General features: G+C 41.3%; 1 long non-coding RNA gene across 1 annotated transcript; it reads left to right on the top strand.

Moving 5' to 3' along the window:
- Positions 1-5,836: 5,836 nt before the first annotated feature.
- LOC118473553 (uncharacterized) lies at positions 5,837-10,909 on the top strand. The gene is made up of 4 exons (XR_004853168.1): positions 5,837-6,133; positions 6,212-7,735; positions 8,061-10,402; positions 10,483-10,909. It is a non-coding gene; the product is annotated as an uncharacterized lncRNA (long non-coding RNA).
- Positions 10,910-12,071: the final 1,162 nt, after the last annotated feature.

Raw genomic sequence — 12,071 nt, 5'->3', positions numbered from 1 at the left:
CATTGGGAGGGCTCTTACCTAAGCTGATTGCCCCATTAATATGAGTACAGAGGACATAACATAAACTGCACATGATGTAATGCAGGACATGTGAATAACAATTGCACAGAAATCATGCATTATTTGTTCATTGAGTATGACTGCCTAGAGTACAAATGAGGACTCATTGCTTTGAGGTCGCAACGACTACAGAATCTGGTGTAGAACTTTTGTAGCACCCCAAAAATTCAAATTTAGACATTTTCTTGATCTTGTCCTAAATTCAAAATGAATTTTAAAATTTTGTTCCAAGAATGTTTGTTTGCGAGTTGATCTCAACAAAGAAAATATAGTGGTCTATATTCTCTCCAAAATTCTCCTCAAAATAATTCTACAAATATTTCTCCATTGATCCTTCTCAAATTCTTTCCATAAATACTGCCTAAATATTCCACCAATATTTCTCCAAAAAAATTTCTCTAGAGAAATACCCTCGAAATCATTTTAAAATCCCTACAAATATTTTCTTAACAATTTTCCTTATACTCATACATATATATGCCTCTGGTGTTATACAGTGAGCTCTACAACATAATTTCACATATCCACGGCTAATACATGCTCCATTAATCCTCGCCTCCTTCCCCTAATCCCCCACTTTGCCTATAAATAGAGGGGCAAGGGGCCCTCTCATGCCATCCCACGCCATTTCATGGCAACTCACTCCTACTCTCACACAAGCACAATGATCATTCGGGCGTTTATTCAATCGTTCGTCCAACTGTTCATAGTTTGTTTGTTCGTTTGCCCGGTCGTTTGATAGTTTGTTCGATCGTTCATCTAGTTGTTCATGGTTCGCTAGTTCATTCGTCCGATTGTTTGATTGGTCTTTCGTTCATTCATCCAAATTAAATTATTGTTCATCTGTCATGCTACCAAAATTTAGATCGTTCATTCGTCCGATCATACGATCGTTCGTCAGTTCATTCATAATCCCTATTCATCGTTCGTTCATATGAACTATTCGTCGTTCATACGAACTATTCATCGTTCGTTCATAATCCCTATTCATCACTCATCGTTCGTTCATATGAACTATTCAACGTCCATCGTTCGTTCATAATCCCTATTCATCGTTCATCGTTTGTTCATACGAACTATTCTTCGTTCATCATTCGTTCATAATTACTATTCATAGTTCGTCCGATCGCCCAATTATTCAGCTACTCATCCATCATGATGCTTAGCTCACCTAAGACCTGCCAAACAAATATATTAGTCATACAGGTGGCTGTGATTTTCCTTTCAGTAAGAACTTACTGGTTGGTCACCCATCCTAGAATTACTACAAATTGAGCACACTTAACTTTGAGGTTCTTTCGAAACAGGATTTCAAAAAAAAGGCAAACCATATTTATATGGATATGCCATCAATCCTATAAACTTTGGGCCAAGATACCACGACCTGCCCGGGCTAGGATATCACAGTATTCCAGTTGTGTGGGTCCCGCCTAACTGTTGTCCCATGTGACACAATAGGTAGGAATAGTTGCCACCAACATAACTCTCCACCCATGAATAGCCCATAAATGTTTTCTGGTAATCCACTCAAAAACACATTTCCAAATCTTCCCAAATATTCAAATTTTTGAATATTCTATGAATATTCCTTTTCCCTTTTCTTTTTCTAATTCCTATGATTATATAATCCAAAACTCCCCCGTTTAGACTCTGATTTCGACAGCTCCGATTTCTAAATTCTTATCAAATTACCCTATATCCAACCATGTTATCCCTTACGCATGGTTCAAATTCCAGAAATCTCCAAAAATACTCTTGTTCCATATTCTACTTATAATTTCCCCATTCGAACTGAGTCAGACATTTCTTTCACCACTATTCTCATAAACAGTAAACTCTACATACAAAACCATATATACCTAGCTATAAATACACCGAGTTACCCTCTTCCTCCCCACACCTACTCAGTTACCCCGCTCCGCCGACTACACTTCTAGTGTTGGTTCACCTCCAATATACCTTTCGGGTAAGCATATCCACTCCGTCAATACAAACTCTACTCGAAACTATATTCACCCATCCACCACCATTCCTGACCACTATAATGAATATTTGTAGATATACTTGCTGGTTTGTATGTTTGCTTGTTCATGTTACGTAGTAATCAGAGCATTCGTGTCATATCATGAAGGCAATTCTGTGGGTCTACGCTAGGCAGTGAAGCCAGAATCTAGTACCACAAGCTCTCACCCTTTTGCCGGTTAAAACAACGACAAGATCATTGGATCCCTTTGATGCATAAATTACCTATATTTCAAACACATCCCTCAACCTGTTATTTTATATACATTATATTGTTTTGCTGCTAAGAGACATGATAATATGGCCACCCAGCCTTAGAACTTCGTCGTAATTCATCTTTATACTCCTTGCCATTTTTTATTACAAAACTAATTGAGAAAAGTTGTGGGTTTTTCAAAAGAATCTTGTTTTAAAAAAGTTATGAACGGTTACACCGTCACCACCATGAGCGGGATAATCAGAACTCCCTAATTTTGGAGGGCCCTAAGAAGTGGGCTCAGTTGGGTTAGGTGTGAGCATGAAGGATTGTCCCGTCTCGCTTACGGACCGGTTTGTCATTACTCCTTACCTAAACTCTTATCAAGTACACCTCTTGAGACTGTATGGGTAGTCACTTGATCCAAACTTGCATAGTCTGCACCCTTGGGTTATCGGTGGCTAGGGAGCACCGGGAGGACAAGGAGTTGGAATGTTTCCATCCTCATTTGGGAAAGGAGGTGGCCTTGTTCCTTTTGGTATAACTGTTAAGGTAAAGTCATGCAAGGGAGGAGAGAGTTTCAGTATTCGGATCTCACGACTGTGAGATTGCAGAAACTAGACTAGTGGGTAAAGCGTACACCTCTGCATAGAGTCAAAAATCTATTCGAATAGTCTCTATCCACGGATATGGATAAGTTATGGCATGTATTTGACAACTAGTGTTTTGTTTTCAAAAGTGTTTTGAAAAATGGTTTTAAAAGGTCCAACGGTTGAACTGTGAGCTATGGTGGACGGGAAGTCCAGTAGCTATTTTTTGAAAATAAAAACCGGTGGGAAACTACCAAGATTTCTATATGGTTTAGTCTAGGGAGATTTGGTTCTATCTTCAAAAGCTTCTTGCTCCTTTGGGAGAGGATGTGCTTTGAAAATGATAAAATGTTTTACAAAATATCCCTACATCAAAAAGGCATTTTTCTCCAAAATACCCTGAGCTCCACATACTCCTTGCATTATATCTGATATCCCCATTCTGTGGGTGAAGGTGGGCTGCTAAGTACATAAGTACTCACTCTTGCTTATTTGTTGTTTTCAGAGAAGGAGATCGCTAATCAGTTAAGAGTTACACCTGTTTCCCAACCATGTGTGTGGCTGTTAGACCACTAATTTGCTCCGCTATGTATATTGGGTTGCTTCAGTCCCACTAATATGACATGTCCAGAGTTGTGGACCAACTCTTAAAGTTGATCACCACATGCATAGGTTTGTCTCGTTTAAGCAGATCTGGAACCATTTGATGTATAAATATGTATACTAGCCTCCTGAGACTGGTATTTGAATCACATTTGAGTCAAAACTATTTCTTAAAAAATCCTTGCACTCATCCCTCCATTTCAAAAAGGTTTACCCTCCTTTCCTTCTCCCAGAAGTCAGATGGAGGTCCGCTGCCAAACCAGTTATTGCTGGAATGAAGGTGGTTTCCCAAGTAGTTGAGAGCATGCACAACATGCCTCGAAATCTGGAGCCAGCCAGAGTAAGATGGTCATGAGTTCATTGAGCATGGCACAGAGAAGTGTGTCTTGACTATATAGATTGGATCCAGTTCGCACCATGTGGAATGAAGTGTCATTGTTGCAGGGCACAGATTCAGAGACACCTACCAAGTCATCGCTCGCAATGAATATCATACAAATATTTCTCCAGTGTCCCCCTCAAATTCTTTCGAGAAATACTTCCTAAATATTCAACTTATATTTCTCCAAATTTTTTCTTCAGAGAAATACCCTCAGAATCATTTTTAAAATCCCTACAAATATTTTCTTAATAATTTCCTTATGCTCATACGTATACATACACCTTCGATGTCATACAATGAGCTATACAAGCTAATTTCACTTATCCATGGCTAATACATGCTTATCTCCCACTAATCCTTGCCCCCTCCCATTAATCCTCGCCTCCTCCCCCTAATCTCCACCTTGCCTATAAATAGATGGGCAAGGGGCTCCCTCATGTCATCCCAAGCCATTTCATGGCAACTCACTCCTACTCACTCCCACTCCCTGAAAGGGAAATGTGCCTTTGGGCCATTTCTATAATGTTTTGGTGATTAAATGCCCAACACATATTCTTTAAGTCCAAATGTGCCTAAGATTGAATAAGTGCAAATCTTTACTACTATTAAGACCTTACCGTAGGCGTCCACACTGAATTTGGCGCACGGTTCTGCCGTTCGCGCAGCGCATCCCCCACCCTCTCCTCCACAGTGCCCCCGCTCCCGCACATCACGCCGCTGCGTCGTCCCGCAGCGGATATCTCGCCCGCTCACGAGATCCACCCCGTCGTCCCGCCCCCCCCCCCCCCCCGCCTCCCCGCCGCGATCTCCCCTCCCCGCCTCTCCTTCTCGCTCGCGCTCTCCTTCCTCGCGTCGGCAACCCCCACACTCGCCTCTGTCCCCTCCACCATCCACCTCCCCACTCAAATCTCTACACTCGCCGTCTGCCTCCACCCTCCGCCATGAGCCCCTTCCCCGACGCCCTACCCGCCTCAATTCCACCACCTCCTCCGTCATCTCCCCGCTGCCCTCCTCAAGGTCGAGCCTCTCCCGCTCCTTCCCCTCGGGTGCACTCGCCGCCTCCGAGCACCGCCGCACGCTGGTTTGGTTCCGCGCCTCTTCCCATCGCGACACGCCTCTTCTCCTGCATGCCCTCCACCTCGCGACGCGCACTACCATCTACACCGTGCCCGCCACGCCCGCTTCCCCCCGGTGCGATGATCTTGCACGCTCCCGCCCCAACTAGCCCTACCCCGCCGACCATGAGTGCGTCGCACAGATCCAGATCGGTGGGGCTCGTAAGGGCCCAAGGTGAGCAAGGACGAGGTTAGGTCCACCGTCTGCTTCTCTTCCTTCGCCAGCTTCTACACGCTCCAGGCCCCGCCTTCCAACTGTGAACCTCGCGCCGTTACTGGTGCTCGACCCCGCGTCTGCATTGGACTCTGCCTCGCCACCATCCATGGCCGCCGTCGTGGGGCTCTACTCATCGAGCTCTAGGTACGCACGAGGTGCGAAAAAGCCTTTGTCTCCCTCCCGTCTCGCCCACTCTAGATTCTTCGTATTTCTGCTCCGGGTCGGGTTGATGCCGTTGTCGAGCTGGGTGCACCGCGTGTGAGTGGCACAAGTAGCTCAGCCTGAGGTTTCTAGGGTTTTGGGTTGAGCACATGGGAGGCATTGCTCCTCTGCTCAGGTGCAGCATATCTGCGCGACAACATCTTCGTCGTCAACGGGGTCAGGTGAAAGGAGTAGAGGAAAATTAATATATCTAGGTTTATTATCAAGGAAATGCTTATGCAGGAGACTTTTGGATGTACTTGCAGTTAATTCAGAATTTTGTCAGTATGCTTCATTATTGCTGATTTCAAAATCATCGGTGTATATCTTTTGAGATGCTTGGTCAAAACCTATAACCTTACTTCTCAAAATTGTTTTGTGTAGAAGCTTCATCTTGCTTTCTAACGTAATAATATTATCTCTGATCGTGTGGACTTGTTTTCTACACAGAACTGGTGGCCATCGAATCTGCTTATCCTCAACTGCATTTCCCACGAGGAGCCTAAAGTCCTTGTGCCGGAGTATGGTGAGATGGCTGATATCCAAGACAAGGATGTCACTCTCTTTTTCTGGCGAGCTCCCCAATCCACGCTATAAGGCCCACTCTGGTTTTCTTGACTGCCTAATTTAACTTCTCATTTAGTGACATGTTGTCTATGATGATTGCAGCATGGAGCTATGGTGATTTAGTAGAAGATGTATGTCTTTGGTGGAAACCATAATGGTCGTTACTTTGGCGACATTCAGGTAGATTATTCCTCTAGATGTTGTATTTATTCACAACTGCATTTATGGGTAGGAATTCTCACAGCCATCTTGAATTAGGAGGAGTTCTTCAGCGCCTTCAAGGAGGAGATGGAGATCAAGCGACAACTCGAGCAGGTGCAGGTGGCATAGAGGGTAACAATTCCCATCCTGTGACTGTTTTGGTTCTTACAAAAATAGTTTCTTTAAATGTTAAACTAAATATTGTTCTCAGGATCACTGTTGCCCATTGAAGAACCACTACTAGAATTAGAAAGGCCACCAATTTTTTCAGCACCATTATTTCTAGCTTCATTGTAACTGCTAGACAAAATAAGGTACTACTTAACTGAGAAACACTACTTCTAGCCACACTAGGATTATTCAAGACCAGCTTGTGGCACTTATTTGTTTGTTGATTGGATCCAAGTTTTGTAGCAGTCAAGTCATTAGATCTGGTTTTGTCACCTTTTTACTGATAGGATTTGTTTACATGGTTTCAGCATCTGGCGGTAAAGTTGTTTATCATTTTCATACCTACAATCTGAACGACCTTATTGTCCCTGTGTATTTAAGTGTCTTATTGGAATGCTTTTGATATTTGACTGTTGTAGTATCTTTGCTACCATGTGTGCCAGTTTTTCAAGTTAAAACTTCATCGTGCTAACAATTTATTTGCGATATTTTGTTTACTGCTGCCTGTACTCCCTCTGTTCCAAATCAGAATACATTTATTACATCAGATAGGTACACTATGAAAAGAATCTGATGGTACTTATTTGTATCATAAATTTTATTATTTTATTATTTAAATTTGGTCAAAACTAAGATGATTTGACTCTCTAAAAAATTTGGAATAACTTATACAAAAGAGGGAGGCAACTAAGGAAATAGGAGTCTGCCTTCTATTTTGTTCATCTTCATCCTTCAACAACTTAGTACATTAGTTTATATTGTTTTTTGGTGATTAGCAGTTTAGCTCTCTTGATGTGTTGCTGACTGATATTTTATGATGCCATGTTCCAAAGGCCCCCTGGTGCTTTGCCATCATCTCTGCTTGGATATGAGGCACTGACAGGTTCCCTAGATGATTCTGGATTTAAAGATTATCTTCACAGTAAGACATGCTATCGTTTGTTATTGATAGGTCATTTTCCTTCTCTATCACATGTATGATAATTTTTTCACTTGTTATTATATTTTTTAATCAATAACAGAAAGATCCTGATGGGATACAGTGATCATACATGCACTCAACATATCATGATCTTCTTTTGTTACAAATTAAAGCATGTCACCATCTTCCATTTCAGGACTGAACCAAGATTGTGAGCACATTGTATTGCTAAGACAATTCTGCCGTACAACGTTCGTCCACCCTCCATTTGTAGATTTGTCTGCATCTGCTCTTTGCGGATCGTCGACTCATTGTTCTTGTCGTATGTGTTCGAACAGTTTCTTTCAGATGTCAAGAGGTGGATCTTGTTTCTACAGTGAGTTGGTGATCTGGAGACGATCGAGTGTAGAGTGTTGAAGGCATATCTGCAATATTCATACACAAAAACACAATGCACATCAACTAACAGAAGTGCAATACCCTCTCATGTGAGTCTATTCATATCTTTATTTTTTTGGCTGATTCGTTTAAACCTCACTGTGTACAGGGCAGAATCATAGTTCTTGCATCGCTGGCTTGCCATGTTTTTCTCTCTTTTGCCACCTCCTAAGTCAACTATCGCTATTGCTTTCAGTCCAGATGGAAAAAGACTTGTGAAATTAATTGACTGTCACATAGGGAAATGTTTGAAGGTTTTGAGTGGACATCATAATATACAAACTGAACTGAAAGACATCTATTTTTTCAGTTATCAGCCTCATCAAACTGAATTGAAAGACAACAAACTGAACTGAAAGTCAACAAACATGCCAGGTAACTGTATTGCAAAAGAATATGGTACTTATGCACCTAAGGAGAAAGGGAAGAAGCATACTTTTTTTGGCTCTGGTATGTGTAGCTCCCATTTTAGATTTTACCAAGTATCAAATGTACACTTCTTATTGTTTGATGACTAACATCATGCAGAAGTATTAATTTTAAAAAATGACGCTGAACCTAAACATATTCAAACCATTCATTTACATCATGCAGAGGTATGGTATTAATTCCATGGATCGATGAGTTAAATGGCTATTTTAAGCTAAAGCTTGTTTTCCTTTACAAGAGGGGTTTTTATCTAAAAGAATATCTTTGGAGTGGTTCTTTTACATTCTATGAAACCATCCTTTTTATTTGATGCCACATGTTAGACGTCATATTTAAATGTGCATACACAAATATACTAATTGTTTTAGCTGACCTAGAGTTTATCTAAAAGACTCTGATAGGCTGAATGTATGAGTTGTTTCTTGCTGTAAATATGGATTGGTAATGAATAGAGAAATTAGGTTTGCTTTGTAGTATTACAAAAATATATGAATCCTTGAGAAGAGTTCTTTCTAGAATTGATAAAATGAATTGGAATGTGGAGCTGTGGATTGATGAATCTATCAAACCTATTCTACAATTGTAGCCTGCAAATAGTAAATATGTACCTCTGTGTGTTCTTAAGTCTTAACTTAATATCCTAATTCTTGGCAGGCTTCATGTGTTGTATCTTTCTATAAATATGAACAAAGAATAAGGTTGATGGAATTTAGTTGATTATTAAATGATTTGTAAGTGCTCAAAATGGATGACATTCACTAGCAAGAGATTAGTAAGAAACTAGCAGGATACATTCCTTAATTCTTTATTTACAGCTTTAACTTGGAAACATGATGGTAGCCTTATTGCTGATACAACTATATATTTACAGAAACATAGTGTGATGGATAACATATTATATTTTATATGGTTTATACAATGTCCTAAATCTTGGTAGGACGCATGGGTTGCGTCCTGCTATAAATATGGACAAACAATGAAGTTCATTGCTGGAGACAGCCTGACAATTGAAGTTCTCCCAACATGCCCTACTATGACATGACAGGTAGGTGAGACTGAGTTTATCAGTTAGCGCTGCAGGTTTAACTTAATTGTAGAGCAGCATTGTATAGTCGATTAACCATGTTTGTAACATATTTCTTCTCTCATCTCTGTGTTGGAGTGCTTGCAACATATTTTGTACTTGCATCTTCTTTTGGTAGTTAAGAGTGTAACCAGACAACTCATCCATTTTCTTCCATTTGCACCCAAACTTTCATTGTCTTATTGTTGTCAAGCGCATAATGCGATCATGTTTTCCTTGGGGTGGCATGAAACTATAATGACAATATCAGTGTGGCCGTCCAGTTTCTGTACAATTCTTGACTGCAGGTCCCAGTTCAAGTTAGTTTGCCAAATTTCTATGGCCTGTGCAGCTAGCATCTTAATGCTCTTTGCAAAAAAAGAGTATTATTAAGGGTTTAGTCTTCGAGCTTTCTACATAGAAGGGGCTACTTGAAATCACCATAAATTTTCATTGCTTTCATTCTCTCTTTTGGTATTTCAGTTTGGTTATGGTTTAACTCTTCTTTTGCTATTTGTGTCGACCATTTATGTCACAATAACTTCACTCAATACTCTGTACATAACTGACTGGTCATGATATCATATTTCGATAAAGTATTTATGACAATCTAAGACACACAAATGGTCTGTGGAAAACCTTTGGATGGCAAGCTTGTATTGTATGCCTTCCAAATTTTATAGTAGTACCATTTTTTATTTTTGTTTGGATACCTCTTCTAACAGAGATATTGGTAATTTGAACTTATATGGTCATCTGGTGCCTGAGCTTGGAAAATTGGAGCATCTTCAGTATTTGTAAGTTCTTACCCAAATGATTTATATCTTGGTAGTTGTTCACAATAGGATGTCAGACTTTACATTCACTGTTTCTTTTTTAACTACATTGGGCAATAGAGCACATAATTCTGATCATATATCAATGACATTATGCCCCTTGAAAAGGTTTATGAATCCATTTGTAGTGCAGTTTGCAAACACCAATTACTTGACTAGGATCGAACTATTTTTGTCCCACTTGATCAGTTTGTAGTCTTGGATTGTCTTATTTGTTATGTGAAGGATAAAGTTAGAATATTTCTCAATGTGTAGGAATGGGATAGGTGGACTTACTGGTTGGGTGTCTCTTGTATGAATCAGGTTATGGTCACCGTAGGCAGGTTTTCTCCACACATATGGGTTTGAGCGACCAGGACATTGTTGCACTTTTTGGTGGTCACACCCTGGTTGGTGGAATCGGGCGTGTATTTTTGTTTGTTTGGCAACTTGAAAGCTGGTGCTTATGCACAGTTGTCTCTTCTTATAGGGAAGATGCCACAAGGACAGGTCTGGGTTTGAGGGAGCTTGGACGTCCAACCCTTTGATCTTTGACAACTCTTCAAGTATGTGATTTGTTTTCCCTTGATACTGTGCTTTGTTGGTTAAACTGAGTAAGTTGAGTACACACTAACTGATAGGGAGCTTCTGAGTGGAGAGAAGGAAGGCCTTTTGCAGCTACCAAGGGACAAAGCCCTCCTCTCTTATCCATCCTTCTGCCCACTTATTGACAAATATGTAGCAGTATATATATCTTTGATCCTTGTCATTTGTTCGGTGTCGGTTTATGCTAATCTGGGTGGCTGTAATAAATATTTGTCGGCCTTGTGTTTTGTTATCTTCTTTTCTCTTGAATGGTTCATTTGAAGATGGGGTGAACTAAACTGAATATGTAGTCTGTATGTTTTTATGGTTCAGTTTTCTTTTTTATTTATCTATCATATCTATCAGAGAAGCTTTGTCATATGAAGCAGAGTATGGTAGGTTGGTGGGGCATTGCAGTGCAGTGGCAGCGACACTCTGATTAACTATGCCAACGGATTGATCCTTGCATTTCCTCAAGGTAACTCAGCAGGCAAGGGACCTCGAAATGCAATGGTTGTCAACAAAGAAATTGTGACAGATTGGAGTCGATGATATATATGTCGTCACTTTCATGTAATCGTTATACACTAACATTCTGTCGAATAAAGACTAGAGTCGATAATAATTTGTCGTCGCAACGCACGGGTACTATACTAGTCAAGGCATGAAGTATGTTTCTAGACTTAGTACATTTGTTTTTTAATACTAATGAAGTTATCTAAGTGCTAGAAACAGTGAGAAAAGAAGAAGAAAAGAAACCAAAAAGACTTAGCTTGGTGCAGCCAAAACTCAGCTCAGTCTGGCACACCGGACTGTCCGGTGCGCCAGGCTGGTCTCTGGTGAAAAGGCCGCTCTCGGGAAAAGATCAGCGGCGTACGACTATAATTCAGCGGACTGTCCGGTGGTGCACCGGACTGTTCGGTGAGCCAATGGTCGCCAGTGCAACGGTCGTCCACGTAATCCACGGGCGGCGCGTGGCCTGCACCAACGGTTGGCAGGGGGCACCGGACTGTCCGGTGTGCACGAGACAGTGTCCGGTGCGCCATCGGCCCCGAAGCTGCAACGGTCGACTGCGCCCTATTTGGAAGGCAATCGAGCACCGGACAGCTACAGTGACTGTCCGGTGGTGCACCGGGCTGTCTGGTGCACCATACGACAGAAGGCAAGATTAGCCTTTCAAGATTGTCTTCAACGGCTCCTAGCTGCCTTGGGGCTATAAAAGGGACCCCTAGGCGCATGGAGGAAATACACAAGCATTCACTAAGCATCCTAAGGCATCCAGACTCTGTTCCCGCGCATTCGTTTCGTTGTGTTAGAGATTTGAGCTCTATTCGAGTCGAGGACTCCCTGTGTTGTCATTTGAGCTCAAGTCTTCTCTTGTGTGCGTGGGTGTGCTGCGATTTGTGTCTTGTGTGTGTTGCTCATCCCATCCTTACTCCATGCTTTCATTGTGATCTTTGTTGTAAGGGCGAGAGACTCCAATCTTGTGGAGAT

The sequence above is a fragment of the Zea mays genome, chromosome 10, assembly GCF_902167145.1.
Source record: "Zea mays cultivar B73 chromosome 10, Zm-B73-REFERENCE-NAM-5.0, whole genome shotgun sequence".
NCBI classification, from domain to species: domain Eukaryota; kingdom Viridiplantae; phylum Streptophyta; class Magnoliopsida; order Poales; family Poaceae; genus Zea; species Zea mays.
The sequence above is the reverse complement of the archived record's forward strand: the minus strand, read 5'-3'. Positions and strand labels throughout refer to the sequence as shown.